The following is a 23141-nucleotide window of genomic DNA, read 5'->3' on the forward strand; positions in this document are numbered from 1 at the left end:
TCTACTCACTAGGCCTTAGGCATTATTAAAATTATCTTCTTGCAAATAAAAATCACATGCACACAAAATAATTGGAAAACTATTGGTGGGGTAAAAGAAGACAAAATTTAAAGCTACAGACTTGGGAAGTCACTCCCCCTTCCCCCCAAAAAAACCAACATAGTAACCATGGTAGTAATGCCAGACATGAAACTGTAGTACTCATTCACTCAACAATGACTGTACTTTTCACCATGTTTTAGGCACAATTGTAAGAATTACAGTGGTGAACAAAATTCGCAAAAGCTCCTGCCCTCGGGAAGCCACATTCCAGCCGGGAGAACAGAGAATTCTCAGAGCAACAGCATCTTTCACACAGCATTGACGCTGTTCCTGCCATTTGGACTCGGAAAGGAGAACTCTTCAGCAGCCCCTTCTCAGGCAGTGCTCGGATCTACAATTTCTTGCCAGCATAAGACAGTGGGGTGACCAGTCCATCTGGAGTCAAAGTAACTCGGAGGAGGTGTTTTTCCTTAGTGCTTCGTGACGTAGATTGGTTCAGTCATGTCCAACCCTTTGACATTGTAACAAGGTGTTGACATCTACAAAGTTCGTGTTCAAAAAGCTGCAGTTGAGTTAAAAAACCAAAATGCAACAGTTTTTCCATAACTTTTTTTATGCTTTTAATTTTTGAGATTATAATGTCAACATTCCTTCTTTCCCTCGCCTCTCTCCAAACCCTCACATATAATCTTCCCTGCTCTTTTTCAAACCCATGGCCTCTTTTTTTTTTTCACTAATTGCTATTGCATGCATATATGTATATACATATATGTTCCTAAATATAACATGTTCAGTCTGTATAATAACGTTAGCATAATGTTTTAAGCAAGTTTGGGGTTTTGTGTTTAGCCTTATTTTTAGCTGTCCTTGATCACGGGGCCAGAGTTAGACATGTCTGATTATTTCCAGAAAGAGAAATATTGGAATTGAAATGATGGAGTTGACAACTGAGCCAGGAGGGTGGGAGTCCTGGAGGTGCCTCTGTGGGGTACTGGGGGAAGCAGACACAGGAAGAGCATTATCTTTGAGAGACACATTTAGGTTGCATGTGAGGGACAACATTTCAGTAGCTAGACCTTCCCCACAGCTGACAGAGGAATGTTCCCCAGCTTCATGGGAGAAGGACCAGTTGTATGACCTTAGTTATTTACTCTCTCTAAACCCCAATTTCCTTACTTATGAAAATGAAGATTATAACGGTACCTAGAGCCAGGTGTGGCCATGCACACCTGTAATCCAGCACTCCAGAGGCCAAAGCAAAAAGATTCAAGGGATAAATAGTGAAATCTTAAAAAAATAGTGAGATCTTGTCTCAGAAAATAATACAATACCAATAATAATAATAATAATAATAGGAAAAGAAAAAAGTGTCACCAAGATCATAGATTTGTGGTGAATATTAAATGAGAGGAATTATGCAAACTCTTAGGGCCCAGAGTAGTTACATAAGAACCAACTATGTAGGTAAGATGAGGTTTCAGAACTTAGGTTTTATAGTGGATTTTACTTTAATGGGTATAGAGTCATATTTTGCAAAAGGGTAAAAATATACAGTTATGATCTATCATCAGAAAACTTAGAGGCTGCGTTAGGGCCAGGAGCTGTAGTTCCCTGGGGGATTTCTCTGGACAGTGCTATCACAGTTCTGATATGGCCAGTATAACCCTGCCTGACTTGGGTCTCAGCCGCCCTTAAGCGCCCAGATCAGGCCAGTGCCAGTGTCCAAATACATCCAGCTCAGGATGCACCCTGAGGAGTACTCTAACCCTGCCATCTCTCCCATGCCCAGAGCATGGAGAAGGACCCCTGATTTAGGATGAAGACAGGAGGCCTCTGGACTGGGGATGTGACGATGTGGTTCAGCGGTAGAGCGCTTGAACTCTGTATTCGTCTGTGTTCAATTCCCAGCATCACAGACATAAACAATCAACCGAAGAGAGGTTATACTCACTCTGACAAGACTCCTAGGGCCCATTTCTCCTGAGACAGAGTGGCAAAGCCACACCCAGTCACACCCAGTCAGGACTGATGCACCTGAATGGGAGTCTGTCAGTCAAGACTAGATGTATATAAACTTATGTAGAAAGCCATGGCTTGTGGGCTAAAGGGTACCATGAGATGGAATTCCCTCCCTCTCATGATGCTCCTGAGTTCCAGGGGCAAGGGCTGCAAGAGCCAGGATTCTGCTTTGACCCCAGTGAGAATGCTTAGTGGCAGGATGGTCTGCTTTAAAGCCTGGGCCCACCTTCTGGCCCTGGCTGTTGTTAATGGTTCAAGGCTAGGAGAAGGTAGCCAGCCTGTTTTGTGTGGTCAGGAGGTCCCCTGAACCCTACCCTACCCACACTAGCTGGTGGAAATCTGCTTACACCTGCCTTGGGATTACTGCCCTGCCTTTAACCATCAAGCCAGGGTCCAGCCCACAAGTTCTCATCACTTGCTTCCACTCACCAGATTTCTGGGTATACCGAGATCTGTCCAAACTCTGTGCAGGTCCAGCACTCGGGCCAGTTTCATCCCAGTTCTGCCCACCCCAAACAGTACTTTGCTATGCACTTATGTCCCTCCTGTATGTGCATTGGTCAGGATTTTTAGCTGCAAGGAAAGAACCCGTTTTAGCGGACACGGACAGCAAATGAGTTTATTTACATGATAGTGAGTAGTTCACAGAATCTCCAGCAAGGCAGGAGAAGCAGGTTTGGGAGCCCTCAACTCCGATTCAATACTGAGGTGAGTGACATCACTATGACTGCTGGCACTCTGTCTCCCTACCGCCTACATCATAGCCAGCCCTTGCTGAATGTTGCTCAAGAAACCACAGTCATTGGCACCTGAGGTTGTATCCACTGAATCCCGAAAAGGGTCCCTAAGGCCGGGTGTGGTGACACACATCTGTAGTCCCAACAACTCTAGAGGCTGAGGATCACTTGAGTCAGAAGTTCCAACCTGAGCCACATTGGGAGACCCCCACCCTGAAAAGGGGAAGTGGAGGGGTCACTGAGCAGACCCTAATCCTTCACTATTAGCCTGGCTCTCCTGCTTCCTGTTGACGCCTATGACAGGCAAAGCAGAGGCAGAGTGAGGAGAGAGAGGAGAGCTTTATCAGCAAGAAGATGGGGATTTCCCTCTTTTAGGAAAGGTCATCTTGGGCCAGTGAGGTGGCTGAGTACACAAAAGCACAAACCACATAAGCCTGCCAACTTGAGCCTGACATTCAGTACCCCAGTACAAAAGAACCAACTCTTGGAAAATGTTCTTGCTTCCACACACATGCTGTGGGGCACACGAACACTCATGCAAACACATTTTAGGTTGCGAATATTCTGTATAGATCTGGGGGGAGATGTGTCAGACAGATAAGTGCCCAGGTAGTTAAAATGTTCAGGCGGTCTGCGTTTTGGATTCGTGGGCTGCTGTTTTCCATGAGTCACCAAATATCCCAGGTTCTGCAAATCTAAGGAAAAGTTACTTCTCACAAAGTCGTGAGCTGAGAATGTAGCTCAGTGGTACATGCGCGTAAGCCCTGGGCTCAATTCCCACCTACCCAGAAAAAGTGAGAAAGTTTTACAAATCATGTCTCTTTAGTGCCTTTCCCCAGATACAGCTAACTCTGCAGTTAATGGTTAAGACATGAAAGGTACCTTTCCCCTGGAGAGTGAGGGAAGATAGTGAAAGGCTGTATTTCCCTGGAAGACTAGGAGAGCTGGAGAAAGGCAATTTTCCTCCAGAGGACAAGAGGAGGTAACGTTTACCGGGAAACAGTTTTTAAAGCTCAGTTCAAAACACAAGTGTGAGAGGGGGCAGGGGGTATGTGGAGGAGCCAGGGCTTCGGGCCTATGGACACAATCTAACTACTAAGGAAGATGTCTCTGTCCCATGAGATGCTGAGTTAGTTCCTTGAACACAAGGAGGAGGCTCAGATGCTAAGCAACAGGGTGACAAATGTTTGTTCTTGCATCCCGTCTCATCACTGTATTGATACATGTTGTCAGAAATGACTTTTACCCCTAGCCCTCTGCTTCAGACACTAGTGTGGCCAGGAGCTGCTTCACTGCCAGGGTGAATTACTCGGGAAAACAGAGCCCTGCTTTCAAGTCTACAAAGAACAGCTGCAGAAAGTATGAGGTAACAGGGACTAGATTTGGCTGCAGGACACATACAGAAGATTGTGGACTCTCGGCTGATCATAAACTTCAGCTGAAGGATCTTGATTCAGCACCTCATGGAAACCTATGTAAAAGGCAGACATACTCTGGGCCAGCCAAACTTTCCCAGCAGTCGGATATTCTAGCCTGGCTGCGTATTTACAGAGATCGGCAGTCCAGGCGGTAGGTGCTAAACTAACTGGTATGTAGATCCCGTTGCTTCCGAAGGCAGAACTGGGGCTACATGAAAGCCATAGGGGGCTGATGTCAGCTCAATACTTGTCCAGCACTGCTGTCTTCATTAGCACAGACTGGCAAACAGAGGTTGGAAAGCCTTCTGTTGAAAAGTTTAGTTGATGTAAACGATTGGTTCAATCTCTCCCAACTCTAAGATGCTTTGTAAAGCTTTCATGTTGTGGTGGACAGTGGTCATGATGTTTAAAAACCTTCCAAGAACCATCTGGGAACTACTGAAATAACAAGAAAACTTAAAATGTGTATCCTGAGGGTTAAGGAGACGGCTCAGTGGGTAAGGTGCTTGCCTTGCAAGCATGAGAACCTAAGTTCGGGTCCTTAGCACCCATGTAAAAGCCAAGCACAGGCATGCATGTCTCTAACTCCAGCGTGCTGTGGTGGAGATAGCAGATGGGAAGGGTGGGCTCTCGGGCCAGCCAGTGTAGCTGACACGGAGAAGAAGTCCAAGTCCAGTGAGAACTCTTGAGCTTTCTTCTCAAAAGAAGAAAGGTGGAGAGTGACAGGAGAATTCTGACACCCATCTCTATCCTCCACACACACTAACATACATTGGCGTGTGTACATGCACCTTCACGCATGCACGCGCATACTATGTACCAATCACACACACAGGAGGGAACTGTGCATGCTTCCGCAATATAAATTACGTGCAAAGAGGAAAGGACAGTTTTATCCTGTATATTAGCAAAAATGTGGTCAATGCTTAACGTGGGTGATGAGAGAACTGGAGCGTTAATGCTGCTGGTTGGTTAAGTTGGGTACCAAGCTCAAAATTAAAAAAAAAACAACAACAAAAAAACACAAAAAAACAAAGACAATACAAACAGCACCAAAAAATCCAAACTGCCTTTAGTTCTTTGACTCAATAATTCTCTGTTTAGATATTTTATTTGCCATAAAGAAATGATTTGGGAGAAAAGTCATTGCTATGAGCTTATAGGTCTTTATTTATTAATAACAATAATGTGTAAATAACATCATTCATTGATAATAGACAAAAAGTCTTAAATAAGGGAGATGTTAGGTATAGGAAGATACACGGTGGACCCTTAGCCCATCATTACAAATAATATTTGTAAAGAATTGTGCTTCGAGGCAGCCCTGCCCTGTCCAGGACACAAGGACAGCTCTTTGAATATTTGTTGGATGCCTGAGTGCATGAATGCATAAACAATTGATCAACTGAATTCAAGCAATGGGAAAAACTATTACATAACAAAATACTAGCACTGATCGTATGTGTAAGCCATGATTGTCACAATATGAAAGGTTGTACATGTGTTTTAGATGTGGACTATAATTTGGAGAAATTAAAAATAGATGCCAGTATTATCTATTAGGATGATGTCTTGTTATTCTTAGTCACTCAGCATGTTTTGCTGAGCTCCTATTATGTATGCACTTGGTACTGTTCTATATACTATGAATACAACAGGGGACAGAATAGATGAAGTGTGTTCATTCTAGTGGGCTGCTAGGTTAAGACTGTAGAAAAGACAGATGATAACAAAATTATACACACGTATGCATATGTATGTATATATGTGTGTGTGTGTGTGTGTGTATATATATATATATATATATATATATATCCTTATATATATGGATTCTGGGAGCACCTGCACACATGTGACACACATACGTAAAAACAATATAAAGTAAGTCTTTAAATAACCATTTTAAAAATAACACTGTTAAAAAGAGAGTCTTCAGAGCAGCTAACTGATGTCTCTCTTATTTCCGTAGACTTTATAGGAATGTGTTTCTCAAATCGCATTTACATGCATGTTTCACATGCTGTATCGGTCAGATGACTTCAGACGGAGCCGCTGTTTGGGAAATCCTGACGTTGGCTACTTGTTAAGCTGCTCTTAGAAATACCACACAGGACATTTGCAACATCATCACTCACAGTTCAGTATCACTGAAGGAGACCTCGTGGGAAGTCTGGATGTGTTGGCAAGATTATTTGAAAAACTAATAAAGTCCTTTTAATCCCTTTCAAGGATGCAGAGAGGAAAATGGCTGCATTTCAAATTCATGGCATTTCAAAGGCATGAATTAAGCTCTAAGCTCTACATTTGGGGGGAAAAATCAACATAAGTTCTTTAATTTATGTTCTAAACCGAGAAAACAAATCGTTGCTAAGAAATGAAATTTGCAAAAAAATTTAAATTTGTTTCTTAAACACATTTCCTAGTTGATATGCACATACTTAAATCTACAAACTACCCTGAGACATAAATTACAGGAATCATCACTGTACTTGGTTGATAAAGCACCACCATGAAGTCTGGAGCTGCATTTTCATCTGGCTAACTTTATTCCTAAGCGTCCTGCCTTTTAGGTGTGCCTAAAACTACTCCTGTGTAGATGATGTTGACCCAACAGTTCTGTGAAATGTCTTCGAAAGCTCACTGCTTCTCTTTTCGCCACACTCACAGACGTTAGATAAGAGGACTTCCCCTTACCGTCTCTTGGTCTCTGTGAGGCTCACATCAGAGGGCTCTGCACTCCATCCATGCTTCTTGCTAGCTTCCCACTCATTGTACAGCTGGCATCAGAGATGTCACCTGCAAAGCAATCACTTAGACACAGACTTGCAATAATCAAACAAGCTTGGTTTTCAATCCCACAATCCCTTCTGCCCATGCTAGTCACCCTGCCCCTCTCCCTGCCCAGAGCTACTGCCTGCACCTCTGGCCAGCACTGCAGAAAGTTCATGCTATCAAAGATGTACACAAGGCCCTGGTCCCCGAACCCTGAAGGTCCTGTTACTGTTCTGAAGCCTCTGGAGATCGTTTTTAGTTTCTCTTTTCCACAGCAGCTACCTTGAGCATTTTCTTCGCTTCAGATTTTCCATTCTTCTCAACCTCCTCCCAAGCACACATCCTTGATTCCAGCATTAAAGGAGAAATAGTGGCCAATCGACCTACCACACAGGGCCACCTCCAGCCCTCCCTACTCCCATGTTATAGAAAAGTGTTTTTCTTCCATCTGAGTCTCACTCCAAACTTCCCCTCCCACTCTCTTGCTGGGTTCATTCCACTCTTCGGTCTTCTTTATTCCTAAGCTATCCCCATTTACCTTTCAATTTATTTATTTATTTTGTGTGTGTGTGTGTGTGTGTGTGTGTGCATTTTCATGACATAGCTACTCTTTCCAAGGTCACCAGTGACTCTTTGTTGCTAAACTGGGGGTGGGGACCGTTCAGGGTTTGGATTTGCTCACTCTGACTGCACCCCACTCCATGCTTTGGCTTCTGGGGCACACCACTCTCTGATTTTCTCAGAGTCTTTCTGTTCTTATCACCTTTTCATTTGGATTCTTCCTCCTCTTCTTGTTCCTTAATTGTTGATAACCCACAAGGAATTTGGGTCTTCTCTTTGACCCTCTCTAGTGAAGAATTCAATTCATTTCTATATCTTTAATGATGACCTATATTCTAAGAAGTTGACAATTTATTATTCCATCTCCTCATTAGATCTCATAAGCTCCAGACTACCTCCTAGGCATCTCATCTGGACATACCACATGCAACTCAAATTTACCTCCAAGTTTTTGAATTAATTTTTTATAACTTATTTATTTTTATTTTATATGCATTTGACTGAATTTATATTTGCATGGGGGTGTCAGATCCCCTGGAACTGGAGTTACAGTTGTAAGCTGCCATGTGGGTGCTGGGATTGAACCTTAGTCTTCTAAAGGAGTATCCAATGTTCTTAACTGCTGAGTCACCCCTCTACTACCTGCCTTATTTATTTATGTATTTATGTATTTATTTATTTATTTATTATTTTTATTTAATTTTGGTTTTGGTTTTCAAGACAGGGTTTCTTTGTGTAGTCTTGGCTGTCCTAGAACTAGCTCTATAGACCAGATTAGCTTCGAACTCATAGAGATCCACCTGCTTCTGCCTCCTAAGTACTGGGATTGAAGGTGTGCACCACCACTGCCCTGCCTCTTCTTTGTTTTTAAAGACTTACAAAAATATTTAAATTTATTTAGTTAAGTGTATGGGTATTTTGCATGCAAGTATGTTTGGGTATCACATGTGTGCCTGGTACCCAAGGAGGCCAGAAGAGGGCTTTGGATTCCCTGGAATTACAGATGGTTTTGAGCTACCAGGTGAGTACTGTGAAGCTGGGTCCCCTGTGAGAGCAACAGGTTTCTTAACCACTGCGCCAACTCTCTTGCCCCTTTTCCTCCCCCTTCACCTAGATTTATGCCTTTACTATTCTGCATCTCAGAAAAAAGCACTCCTGTTCTTCTACCTACTGGGCAGAAACCGAGGCCTCATTTTTGAGTTGTCTCTCTCCTCTATGCCTTCAGGCCCTCACTCACAAAGTCCCCTGCACTCAGGGGGTTGAGGCAGAAGGAAAAGAAGTATGAGGCCAGCATGGTCTATATAACAGAACACTGTCACAAACACAAGCCAAGAGGCCAGGGGGATGGCTCAGGGGGCCAACGTGCTAGCCATGCAAAATTCCAGCTTGAGTTTCAGTCCCAGGGACCACAAAAACACGCAACACAGTGTGTGCATCTCTAATCCCGGCGCTCCTGCAGTGAGAGGGGAGGCAGAAACAGGAGAATCTCCCCGGAGCTCACAGGCTGGGGCAGAGAGTGGAGTGCAGCTGCAGAATCGAGAGAGGCCCTGCCTCAGACGGGTAGAAGGTGAGAGTCAACTCCCAAAAGTTGCCCTCTGTCTGCCACATGTGCTCCACAGCACAATAAATAATAAGTAAATGAAAAACTTAAAAACCCAATGGAACAAAACCACCCAAATCTTCTGTATAAATTTTGCCTCTTTAATATAGCACAGAAATACTATCCACATTTCCCCACACTGTGCTAGGTTACTGCAGCAGCTTCACAGTCCATATGACTACCTTTATTATCTTCTGGTCATTCTCCACACAGCCCCCGGACATTTTCAAAATGCACATCTCCTTAAAAACCTTCATTATTTTTAGAATAAAGTCTGACCCTCAGCCTACCTTGCTGGACATTTTAGGACACGCCCCTGGTCAGCACTCTAGTTAATTTCTTCCTTGCTCAATTAAAACACCATGACACTTCTTTAAGCTCTGTTTTCCTCTTTAAGGAGGAGGGGACTAGCATGACATTCTTCTGGAATCTTCTACAGCTCTAGCTATTAGGCATCCAGAATTCCATTCCTCTGGGGTTCTATACCCTAAGATGAGAAACTGATATATTGAACATTTTTTTCATGACTCAGCTCACCCTCTCAGCTCTGAGGTATCATCATCTCCATTTCTCAAATTCAGAAATTGAGAAGCCAAGGATTAAAGATTAAATAACCTGAGAAAGTCATGCAAGTACTAAGAGAGTCAAACCCTGAGTGCCCTAGGCATCATCTTCCCCTTCTTCTCCAGTCAGACCAATTATCTAACAAAACAAGGCAGAAAATCTAAAAGCAGACCAATATGTGTTGAGGCTTAACACATGTGAACTACTTCATATGAGGCAACTTTATCTAGCCCTTGAAAAATTTTCAAATAAGCAAACTACAGATCCCAGAAGGTAGTTTCTATAAGGTCATTCAGCTGGTAAAAGGGTTTGAATTTCCCCCACCTATGCCCTTATTAGCTTCTACCTAACACCAGTAAACACCATTTTATAGCTGAAGAAATGGGTCCAGCCCAGGGCCACACACCTAATCACAAACAAAATCAGGATTAGAACCCGGCTTCCCGACTCGAGAAGATTCTATTTTATCACCCATCGGGATGCTGGGAGAATCCAGGAGCCTTAACTTTTTCCTAATTGGAACCATTTCCTGAAAATGAGCATAACGTTTGAGGGGCCAACACTAGGAGTTAGACACAGGGCCTTCTACATGGTAGGTGGGCGCTCTGTCACTAATTTCCTGCCCTAGCACTACTTCTGAAGGGCTCGACTGACCTCCAAAGGGTCCTCTGGCTCCAGGTGGGCTTCTTTGATAGCCTTCTGCTGGTGCCCACTATGTGCAATAGTCCTCTTACCTACTTTCCCAACAGCCTTTGCTCTCACTGTATCCACAGACCTGAGCACTGAACTTCAACACATCCCATTTCCCTTTGTTTCTTGCAGTTTTCTCAGCCTCAGTAATGAGGCCCCATCTGTTAAGTTAGTTCCAGTGGCCCTCCTTTATTATTTAGCCAAGATCAAACCCTTCTGCAATGCTTAATTAGAAGTCGTGATAGGGAAGAACTAACATTCATTCATCTGCCCTAGCCTTTGTTCTGCAGCTATCACCAGTACAAGGTTGGCAGACAGGCTTCCTTTCTTTCAGGTTCTGTTTAGAGTAATAGTCTTTCTAGTTACTTCCTTTCCCATTATGAATTAACTACACATATTAAGACACCAGAATGTTTTTTGTTGTTGTTGTCATACACCCCAAACCTCCAGGACAATGGCAAATAAAACATGGATGAAATTAATGAGACATCTAGTCAGTATCAGAATCTTTAGTGGAGATTCAGCAGGAAAATGCTACCTAGCAAATAGGAAAACACCATGGAATCCTATGATGCTTAACAGCGGGTTTAAAGGACAGCCAGCATCTTATTTCATGAGTGACAGGTGAGAGATCTTCCCAGAAAGAGAGTGGGAGGTAGGCATTTAGACATAGAAAGTAGGGCCAACAGCTACAAATAGAGGAACATGAAGGACTGATGACATTTAGTGGGGGAATTGACAGAAATAGCAAGCACAAATATATATATATCTTTAGCACCATGGCAGTAGAAGGACCCTCAGGACATTCAGGAAAAGTCCCAACCAAACCTAACAGTGTGAAAAGCATTTAAACATTTCCCCCCCCCCCCCCGCTGGTAGCATCCTTCTAGGGAACATCTCTAGTAATGGGAAACTCCTAACCTTAGAAAATAAAGACTTTTAAGGTGTGTTGTGTGCTGAAATCAGTTAAACTGCTGTCCATTTTCAATAAATATCTATAGGTAAATCTCAACATTTGTTGAGTGCCTACTGCATATCAGATGTTGTAGACACGCAACTGTAAGTATGAATAATACTGGTCTCGCGTCTGCTTTATGAGTTTACAATTTCATGAGGAAGATGGGTTTGTAAACATGCAAATAAAATAGGGGAAGTGAAGGCTGACAAATACAGAGATGTGTAACACTGGGCAGAACATCAAGGAAGTCTTCACACATCAAGTCATCATCTAAGCTGGGGCTTTAAGGTTATTGTGAGGAGTTGGAGAAAGGCAAGATAGAGGTGACCAAAGGAGTGAGAGAAAACGGGTGTTCAAGGCTTGCCAGTTTCCAAAGTTAAGAACAATGCAAAGGAGGGTGGAGTCCAATTCTCAAGGGATTTTCCAGCTTTGCCGAGAAATGTGGATTTGATCCCGGAGGCCCCAGGAAGCCTGCGAATGGTTCTAAGCAGAAGTAGCTCACTCTATCAGAAAGCACTGAAGGAGATGCTGCAGAATCGGCAAAAATGAAGGGACAGAAGGAAAGTGAACATCTCTGCAGTAAGATGGGTCAAGTGGGGCAAGGAATGTGATCAAAAAGTAAAAACCTTTGCTGTCAGGATTAAGGCTAAATAAGTAAATAAAATTAAAGCTCAGAATGTGTTGTAAAGGTCTCCTCTTGTATATTCTTCATTTCTGGTGGACAAGAACCAAAGCGGCTCGCTCTAGGTTGGCTGCACCTTGCCTTGCAGCGACGCTGCCTTGTTCCCCTTCTTCCTAGACAGGGAAACTGAGGCCCAGGGTCTTCAGGTAGGAACAGACAGGAAAAGAGAACCGAATCCGTCTCCCAAGATGCTAATCACAGATCACGTGTGATTCTGTGAGGGTCCCAGGGCCTGCCCCATTTCCCCATCACCCATTCCCAAGGGGCTGACTTTGCTATGGAAACAGTCCTCCCACCCTCCTCCGCGCCTAGGGCTCCTCAATGCACTATGGGAAATGCAGTCCATCCCCGCTTACCAGCCCGCGGCAGGAACCCACTCCACGGCCCTGAGAGACTACAAGTTCCAGCAGGCAGAGCAAACACTCGGGCGGTCTCTGGGGACGAGGTCTCCACGGAGGGGCCGGAACCTCCCAATGGGCAGCCTCCTGGGCGGACCCCGCGTCTCCATTGGCTAGGGCGGCTCTCGGGAGGCGGGGTCAGCAGAATGAGGCGCGGAGCTGTTCGCCGCTCCAGGTGCTGAGTCCGAGGGAGGCTCCGGATGCCAGAGCCGCGGCCGCTGCAGCCGTCGCCGCCGCCAGAGCCGCCTCTGGGAAGCCCGGGTCGCGAGGAGCCGGCAGGCGCCGCGTGTGCTGCCCCGAGCCGAGGGCCCTCCTGAGCGCCGTCTGAGGTGGGTGCCGCAGGACTCGTTTTTGTCTTATTGAGGCGAGGGGGGCCTGGGGAGTTGACGGGACGTGTCCTCGCCACACTCAACACCATCTGTCCGTGATGCTTGAGGACTGACTGCGGGCCTCTTGGTGGCCCAGTGCCTGAGGTCGGAGCAGCCTTGGTCTGGTTTTGTCGTATGGTGAAAGGGACTCCTGGGGGTAAGGGACGAGGGCTGGAAGACCCTCTCCGGTCTCCCCTGGGAGAGCATGGAAAAGGCTTGGAGTCTCCATTTCCCCGTGCCTTAAAGTCGAGTCTGCTTGGCTTGTTGAGGATGGAGAGAGTGTTCTGGGATGAGAGGTCTGGAGACAGGGGACCCTTCGAGCTCGAGGTTGCAAAGGGGGATTGGGATGTGATGGACGAGACTCCTCCCCTCCTCTCAGACTCTCCTAGGTTTCGAGTTGTTAGGGAGACCCTTCCCCTTGCCCTCCTTAGCATCCTAGGAAAAGGATAAGCCCAGACTCTCCCCCTTACCACTTGCACACAGTTGGGTTCTTTGTGGGGCATTTGTTTTTGAGGAATGAAAAAAGTGAGGGGCTGAAAGACCCCTCCCCACCCTGCTCCAAGCTCCCATAAAGGAAAGCACTGATGGATGCTTGCTCGGGTCCTCTGTGATGGAGCCGCGCCTAAGTCTGGGTGTGGGAGGTGGGTGGAAGTGAGCGCCTAAGGTACCCCTCCCTACCTGGGTCTTATTTCCCAGGCCCTCTCCATCTAGATCCAGGTCCCAGGCAGTCCAGAGTGGAGATCATCTCTCTTGCCCCGCCACGCCCCGGGGATTAGGGCTCCAGCACCACGGCGGCGAGGAGTCAGATCTAAATGGGCACCTGAGGGACAGGACCCCGTGGTCCCCCCCCCCCCCGCTCCAGCAACCCGCAGCTGCAGGCGACGTCCTCCGCGTTCGCGGTTCCTGGAGGGATGCTCCGCGGCGTGTCGAGCGCGCTCCAGATCCGGACGCGGGGATCTGGTGCCCGGTGTGCAGCAGCTGCTCTCAGGTGCCCGGCTTTCGCGCTCTGCCAGGCATCTGCGGGAGGACAAAGCGGCGGTCGCGGCACTGGCAGGCGTGCGTGGCTGGACTGCGCGAGGGGCGCGGCTGAGGAAGGGGGGCTTCGGGCGCGGCACGGGTGGCTTCCACGGAAACGTGCCAGGAGCGGAGAGACAAAGCGCGCTCGCTCCTCGCGGGCCCGCGCGAGCCGGGATGGAAAATCCCGAGGGAGGAGGTGGTTGTCTGTGCTGGGTCCTGTGCCACACTCTCGTCTCTATCCCCACCCCCCAGCCCCACTGTCAGTTCTGCCCCAAGAATGCAGGGTGCGCGATGATTCCCAGAGCCAGGACTTGTGACCACGAGGACAGGGATAACCAAGAGCTCTACCTTGCGGGAAGGGTAGCGGTTTAGGGACATGAGCGAGCCAGGTCTGAAGAGGCATGCTGACTGGACCCACTCAACCTCATGCCCTATCAGCTATATTAGGTCAAATTTGGTTCTGTGGCTGAATTAATGATAATGGTGTGGGTCAGAGTGTGAGTGAAAACGTGTATGACTAGGTGAACGTAATCTGTCCGTGCTCCAGTGTTCACATGTGTGCCGCGCTGTGGTGAGCCTATGCATATGGCAGGGGGAGGGGTGGAGAGAAGGAGGAGGAAGAGGAACTAAGCTTGGATGTAGAAGGTAACAAGAGAGTTACCCTTTCAACTCTCAAGCCACACTGCTGACCTAAGGTCCAAATGAGTGTCTTCAAGATGAAGGCAACCTCAAACTGCCTACGGTCTAGACTGAAGGACTGGCTATGTTCCAGTCAGTGAAACTTCACTAGGATGTGGCCTCCTCTTCAACCCTTTGGGCACCCAAATCTAACCCTGACCTCTTCATCAGTCCTCTTTCCCTGGACCACTTTATCATGCTGTAGTGGGCTGCCCTAATGGCCAGAATCTGACCTATCACTACCACTGGTTGCCAAGTAAGATTTGGGAGACCTATCAGCAAAGGCTGGAAGCAATATAGAGCTTGGGTTACTCGTAATCAATCATAAATGGTGTCTCAAAATACCAGGTACAAGCCAGGCATGGTGGCCACATGCCTATAATTCCAGCATTCCAAATGCTGGGGCAGGAGGATTGCCATGTGCTAGGGGGCAGCCTGAGCTATCTAAGGAGACTCTGTCTTAACATTCCTAGAAGATGAACTCAGTCCCAGCAACTGGCTGCCTAGTTTCACTACCACCATCATTTTATGCCAAAGTTTTTATTGGTGTTTTTAATGTAGCTTCGAGATAATTTCCTTTACATAAGTTAAGGGGCTAGATTATGGATTATGGAAGAACTAGGCAATGGAACGATCCGCCAAGCCAAGCCTACCTGGTCCTTTTCCCTTAAATAGCCGCTGCCAACACCCACAGTGACCTCTGCTGGAAGGAAGTCACACCAAGGCACAATTTGACAACCACTACCCCCCTGTAGTGTAGAGAGGCTCAGAGCTGGTGTGGGCATTGTTAAATCACACACCTTTCTGCTGGGGCTACTTTCCTGTCTACCTTTGGAGCAGATGTTCTAGTTTTTGGTTTGGTTGCTTGTTTCATACTGTTAAGGATGGAATACAGGCTCTGCCTGTTAAGTAAGCACTCTCCCACTGAGGCACCTTCCTCCCACAGGATGTAATTCTTGTCTATGGTTCTTTCAAATGACATCAAGCAGTAAAATTGATGGGTGTCTTCAGCCACATGGAAAAGTGGGTCTGAAGGCCTACACTGGAGAAAGGGCATTAAATCTACTTATTAGGACAATGGATAGAAAACAGTTATCAAGATCAGGGAAGTTCAGGTACCTTTCTGATCTCTCCCTTAGCTTTCTTCACTCTCCCCTCCCTCTCATATTCCACTTTTTATCTTTTTCTCTCCTCATTATTAAGGCAGTCAGTAGCACATTTTCAAAAACCAAGCCATATTTTCTTCAATGACATTGTGACTGAGAAACTTCAGACATCTGGAGGCTATACTAAACACAAAAGGTCCTTGAGCACTGGTTCTTCCTACGGACTGGAGTTGGGAAGATGGGTGAGACACAGTCCTAAGTGCCCATCTGGTGACAGTTATCTCTTCTGGAGTTGCTCTGAAAGGGTTTCACACTGTCACAAAATTGTTAGAGCTCCTCCAAGCAAAGAAGGTATTTAAATACCTGGCATTGTTCTTACTTTGGCATCCATGTGATTTGCATTGAACTACGTGACTCAGTATCATAAAGTAAAAATAGTACTTAATTTCTTCCTCGCCTGTTCAGAAGGTGACTGCATATAGTGTGTTATGTTCTGCATTGGCGAGTGAAAAGCTAAATCACCTCATAAATTGAACCATCTGATTATCCCGATTAGAGAGGAGTGCCTAAAATCACCCAAGGCAATAACATTATTTTGTTTCTTTTAATTCACACCTGAATCTTTATCTTGTAAAACATTTCCTCATGCATTATTGCTTTTACTTGAGGTTAATCAAGAATGTTTAATCCAGCTGTGCAATGGTGACACACACCTTTAATCCCAGCACTTGGGAGGCATAGGCAGGTGGATCTCTGTGGTTTGAGGCCAGCCTGGTGTACAGACCGAGTTTCCAGGACAGCCAGGGCTACACACAAAAAACAAAGAATATTTAATCGTTATACTGAAGCCAACAAATTATGAGCAGATAACAGGAAGATGTGGGTGGTGTTCTTGTTTGGGGGGGTTCAAAAATTCTTGAAGCTCATAGGAAAGAAGAAAAAGACTCAAGTTTGAAAATATTTCAGGTGGAGTTATGGCTTTCTGAGAAGAGGTTCTTTAAAAATATCCAGGAGGGCAGTCAGGCCATTTTGAAGAATCTGAGCATGAATGACAGTGTAAGTGTACATGCAAGTAGCAGCATTCATATTAGGTATATGTCTCCTTTAACACAGCCTTTCTAGAAAAATCTTCCCAGGTTGAGGTGGCTCCTTCTTCAACTAGCAGCTCCTGAGTGGCAGACCCACTGAGTTGGAGAAGGCGTGGATCTATCCAAGGTTCTGGAAAACGGGCCTCTGCCTGCCAGCTGCAAAGAGTAAGGAATAGGACACACCTGAGGGCCACAGCGACTGTGAGGATTTCCCTAAAGCTGATCACAGAAGAGAATGGGAAAAAACCAGAGAGGTAGAGGTTCTCACTGCATCGTTTTGAATAAGCCCATCGGCAGTCCCTATTTAAAGAATTACAAGCTAATAATAAGGGGAAACATTTTCTAAATCAGGCTGTTTGCCTGCCAGAGTGCATTTAACCCTGACAGTCCTATGAGGTAAGTGGCGGCGTTATTCCCACTTTCACGATGAACAAACAAAGCTTTAAGAGGAAAGAGGCTTAGCCGAGGTCAGACAGAAGGGGCAGAGTTTAGGTCCTATCAGGATCTATTAAACTTGGAACTCGTCGTTGCCACATTTCTTTCTCTACTGCTGAATCAAAATTTTAAGTGTTGGACTGTCCTATGTAAAGCATATCTAAGTTTTAGAGGAATGAAGTTAGGGGCGAACTAAAATTTAAACACAAGCCACAGAGTCCTGTCAAGTTCAGCAAGTATATGTCCATTCTTTATCTTATTCTGGTAATGTTTGTTGCTTGAACCTGATTACCAAAGAAGACAGTGTAATAGCACAGGGTTCTTTGTTTTTTTTTCTAGAGTGGAAATTTTTCACTGGAATTTAAGTCTGGTTAGCAATAAAGAGTGTGTATATATATATATATATATATTTTTTTTTTAAGAAAGGAAGGAGGGAGAAAAGCCTCTTTGCTCTTTTTTTTTTTTTTTTTTTTTTTTTGTCAGAGCTGACGAAACAGGGACATTGTTAAGAGACTCCTTTCATCTATTCCCATTCTCAGATTTTCACATCAAAGTTCTTAGCACCTAAATAAAACTTTTCACTGTTGTGGACCTCGGCCAGTCTTGGGGAAACATCATGTTCCTGTCCTCACACCATCACAAGCTTCACATGTGGCTGCAAGACTCCTGGAGATGGGAGGCTTGGAGCTTGCTGAACTGTGCCATGTGCTCTGGTTTTCCCACAGTGACAGTTTCAACTGCTCCCATCTTTCTACACATGTAGGGCCTTGTACCCAGGAACTCTCCATTTGGTAGTTGTAGCATTACATGTCTAGAGTGAGTAAAAAGAAATAGACTTGTGCCTTTTTTCTTCTCCCTGGGCTTTATTTTGCATATTGCTCGGGAATGGCAGGCCTATTCTCTTAATAAAATGTTTTTCATCAAGCTCAGATGCCATCCTATTTCTGAGTGATTCCTTTTCTCTACATGCTAGGGCTTTACAGAGCTCTGACATGAGATGTGGTTCCTGAGGGCATTTGGAGGCCGAGGATTTGGTTTCCCATCTGGGTCTGCTCTGATTCATAGGACCACAGACAGATTTGATTGTTTTCTTATTTAGAGTCTTAGCTCTCCCCAGCATCAGAACAGCATGTAATAAGAAGCCATTTGTGGAGGTCCCTAGACAGCTGTGCCTAGGGCTGAATACTACCCTCTTTGCTGACAGGATCAGGAAATAGTTTTAAATCCCAGGTATGTCCCCCAGAAAGCATATACTATGAAGATTTTCATCCAATATAAAAAAGGAAACAAAATATATAATTAATTCCTAACACTGTTATAATTATTCTGGCAATAACTCAAAGCTTCCTCAAAGGAAGACTGCATTTATAATAACTCAACAAATATTTCTTTTGCCTGCAATGTACCAGGTACATATCTGGCCTCGTGGAATCAACCCCAAACTTGGCACACGCCTGGACATAAAAAAATATTGAGTGGATGCAGATGCTGAAACCACAAAAGAATACTGCTATAAGCAGAACTTTGCAAAGATGAAAATAAGTTTAAGTATCATAAACTATCATGTCATTTTATCATGAAGACAGTAGCTACAGGAATTTGAGGGATTCTCTGACTACATCCCCAGTTGGTGGCAAAGAGGGGTCTTAAAACGCACATTTCATGACACCTAATGCATGTTCTTTCCATGGTCCTAAGCTGCTGCTCTGTTCATTAAATTATCCAAATGGCACATTTCAATCAGCATAGCCCTATTTGATCCAATTCTAAACCAAAACCCAAATTTAAAGTTGAAACAGGAAGAAAAATAGACAAATAAAAAGTCCTCTTTTATCTGTGTCATTCAATGGTAGCCACTAGCTGGCTACTGAATGCCTGAAGTATGACCAAGTTGAAATAATATTTTGAATATATTGAATTAAATAAAAGATACTATTAACATTAATTCTACTTGACTTCTGTTTACTTTTCAGATATAACTTTTAGAAAATTTATGCTAGGGATGGAGAGATGGCGCAACAGTTAAGAGGACCCAGATTTGATTCCCAGTACCTACATGATGGTTCATGACCATCTGTAACCCTAGTTTCATACATGCATGCAGGCAAAATATTAATACACATAAGCTAAAAGTAAATAAATCTAAAAACTTTTAAAATTATAACAATATATGTGAATGTTGGTACATAGTTCAGTCTGGGTTCAGTGCCCCAGCACTGCAAAAATTTATATCTACGTATTTGTGTGTGTACATTCAAATATAATTATGTATTATTTACATAATATTATTTATAGCCATGTTACATTTGTACTGGATTAGCACTATGCTAGCATGATCCCTTTTGGAGGAAATTTTTTCTTTTTATAAATGAATGTTTAGCAAAGTAGCTTCTACAATCAATTGACCTGAAATTGAATCCTGGCTCTATTATTTAGGCCTTAAACTTCTGTATACTGATTTAAATAAGGGAATAACAGCCTGCCTCCTTTGATAATGAGTTGAATTACTTAGAACAGTAACTGGTCTACAGTTAATATTAATTAAATATTAACTGTTGTTGATAATGGAGGCATATAGAATGTTAAAAGCTAGGAAAAACAGGAGAAAAACAAGCGGAGACTTTCAGGTAGATCCAAGATTTGTTGGTCATTAAAACAAGATTGAAAACATTTGCAAGTATAACACATGAGTTGCTGAGATTCAGCCCCTGCTTTCTGGTGGCTGATGACACTGAGGAAATTTTCCAGCCATTTCCATAAGCCCACAGTAAATAAACAGATTAGCTAAATACATTACGTACATATCTTGACTTCTGTTAATGAGTTGAGGAAGGGGATGATTAGAGGATGCCTGCACCAGATGACTCAAGAGCTCCAAGTCTCTTGGTCTCTAGGGTTCCTCAAGGGAATAGAGCCTTGTGTTCTAGGGAGAAATTCCTGGATAGGAATGAAACACACCCACGATCAAGGCTGTTCTGCCTTGCTTTTGGCCTTGGCAAGAGTCTCGAATCCTCTTCTATAAAATAGAGATAGTTGCAAGTCTCTTGTGGGTTATGTTGAGGAGAAAAATCAGACAATATAAAATTTAAAAAACAGGTATATAGTAGGCACTCAACAAGTGCTATTGCTAAGTGGGACTTCTACTGTTCCTAATGGCGAACTCTTTGTTCTCAGTAGAGAGGTTTCTATTCAGAATCTTCAGAGCCTTTTCAACAACCACACAGCTTTATACCCCATCCTTACTCAGTCTCTGAGGAGCCTGAAAGGACAGTTTCACCAGATAAACTATGCCTGTGCCAGAACATACACTCTTGGTATCTTTGAACCTATACTACACAGTTTTATGTTCTTTTTCAATGAGTTCCCGCCCCACCTCTTGGGTGATGAGGCAGGTAGCAAATGGACATTGTTCTCCATTACATTTATCTTGAAATTCTGGCATGTTCACCATGGTTGTTTAAAAGTATGTAATATACAGTTTTGCTTCTAAAAGAAAGGAGAAGAAGTGGGAAGGAAAAATATCTTGATTCTAGAGATCCAGAACAATGCCCTTTTGCCCCCTGGAGCAAGCTATATCTCCATTTACTACTTGTTACTGTCCTAGACCATTTTGTATTCTGAAAATTGACCTGGGTCAAAGAAATAATGAGTGATCTTGATGTGGTGGCTCACATCTGTAAACCCAGAACTTTGGATGTTTTGATGCATGAGGATGCTGTGAGTTCCAGGGCAGCCTGGGCTACATTATGAAACTATCCTAAAAAATAAAAATAAAAAAGACAGAGGGTGTGGTAGGGCAGGGAGGTAGGAAAGGAAAAAAATATATGAAGCTTAGTGAAAAATTATGTCAACAGAGTTTTGGGCTGTAGAGCAACTACTCAGATTGGTCTCATAGGAAGTGTATGAATGTCAGATTTCATAAGTTAACATGTGATTGGTAAATTCAGGTGAAAGAGCCTGGGGACAAGCTTCCCTGTTTGTGTTGGAAGGCCCCTGACTTACAGGGACCAAGTGCTGATCCTAAGTTTGGGGGACAGCAAGGTCTTAAAATGCATGTTTTCCATCCAGGCCCAGTGGTGCGTACCTGTAATCCCAATGCTCAGGGAGGCAGAGGCAGGCGGATCTCTGTGAGTTTGAGGTCAGCCTGGTCTACAAAGCAAGTCCAGAGCAGCCAAGGCTTCACAGAGAAACCCTGTCTTGGAAAAAAAAATTTTTTTTTTCGAATGGGAATGAGAAGGGCCATATACATAGTAGACCAAGGAACAAAAAACTGAAGAACCACAAGGCTGCATTAATGCAGGTTTGCTATACAGTGAGAAAGATGTGTGTTCCGCTAAGACACTTCAGACTTCATCCTGAATCTAATTTTTACTATCAAATATGAAGCCTCATACAAATGTGCTTTAACTGTGTGTGTGTGTTCACAAGAACCTTAGCTACTTTTCCTCAGATGCTATCCATCTTGGTTTTGAGATAGCTTCTCTCATTGGCCTGGTACTTGCCTTGTAGGCTAGAATAACTGGCCTGTGAGTCCTAGGGATCCACCGTCTCCCCAGCACTACCATGCCTATCCTTTTAAATTTGGGTCCAAGGAAATATAATTCAGGTCCCCAGGCTTGCAAGGCAAGCATTTTACCAAGTTCTCACACCAGCCTGGGTTTTAACCTTTCTGAGATTCACTTTTCTCATCTAGTACAATAAAACAAAGTTTTCCTTTGTTGCCATGGCAATTATGGCAACATACAAAAAAAATCCTTTAGGATAATACTATCCCTCCTTTATCAAGGGTTTACATGGCTCAGACATTGTGTGTAAATGGAAGCCATTATATTTGTATTTTAAGCTGAGAAAAGCAATGTTCAGGGATTTTTAAGTAACTTGCCCAAGGTCATGCAGTCAATACGTGGCATAACCAGGACCCCACCCAGACCTCAGACCTGCTCCTAACCATAGCAAGCATGGCCTGTCTTGTTCAGTGTCAGCAGGAACCCAGAACTGTTTGAAGGAGGGAGAGATTCTTTGTGGTTAGTTTATAAAGGGGTCTTTTGTTTGGTCATCAAGGGTTAGTGCAATAGGGAAGGCTAGAGTGAGGACAGAAAAGATGAGATCAAATGGACAGTGGTAGGAATGCTAATTGTGTGCACCAGGGTCACTGGAGAAGAGTTTCTGTAGGAAATAGAGGTTGAGAAGCTTGGAACATCTGCATAACAAGTTTTAGAGAGCTATGGTGATTAACATTGATTGTCAACTTCACAGAAACTAGAAACTCCTAGGAGACAAGCCTCTGGGACAACTGTGAGGACCTGGTTAACTAGATTAGCTTTAAAGGAGAGGAAATACCCTCTTAACCATAGGCAGCACCATCCATGGACTAGGGTCCTGAACTGAATAGAAGGGAGAAATGAGCTGGCCACTAGCATTCATTTCTCTAGGCCTCTTAATTGCTAATAGATACGTGTGACCAACTACCTTAAGCTCCTGCTGCCATGGCTTCCTGTTATGATAGAGCAGACTTTCAACTGTGAGTCAAAATAAAACCTCCCCTAATTGTTTTTAATATGCAAAAATATGCTTTTAAGTACATTTTAAAATGTGTACATGTGTATGTGTGTGTGTGTGGGGGGGTATGTGCCCATGCTGTAGATGGTAAATGGAAGTCAAAGGACAACTTTTGAGAGGTGATCTCCTTTTACTTTGTGGGACCTGGAGACTACAATTACACTGTCATGGGTCTTTACTGATTGAACCATTTTGCAGACCCCTTTCTTTTCTTAAGTTGCTTTTCGTTGGGTACTTTGTCATAGCAACAAAAAAGTAGCTACAAGAACCAAACATATTCCTAGGCAAAGGAACATAAGATACAAAACCACTACCTTAAAGCATCCCACTGGATGTGCTCATTTTGTTGCAGGACTGAGTGCACAAATCAAACATATTCAAGGGCAGAACTTGTAGAAGGTGTAGGCAGATAGCAGCCGCCATCCAACATTCCTGCTAGCACTCTTCAG

The 23141-nt window shown here is 44.2% G+C and overlaps 1 protein-coding gene across 1 annotated transcript in view; it reads left to right on the top strand.

Moving 5' to 3' along the window:
• Positions 1 to 12572: 12572 nt before the first annotated feature.
• Positions 12573 to 23141, top strand: part of Smpd3 (sphingomyelin phosphodiesterase 3) — an 82833-nt gene continuing 72264 nt past the window's right edge. Inside the window, exon 1 of the mRNA XM_021632374.2 lies at positions 12573 to 12770. The gene's annotated coding sequence lies outside the window, so the exon portion shown is untranslated. The remainder of the gene's footprint in view (positions 12771 to 23141) is intronic.

The sequence above is a fragment of the Meriones unguiculatus genome, chromosome 10, assembly GCF_030254825.1.
Source record: "Meriones unguiculatus strain TT.TT164.6M chromosome 10, Bangor_MerUng_6.1, whole genome shotgun sequence".
Taxonomy (NCBI): Eukaryota; Metazoa; Chordata; class Mammalia; order Rodentia; family Muridae; genus Meriones; species Meriones unguiculatus.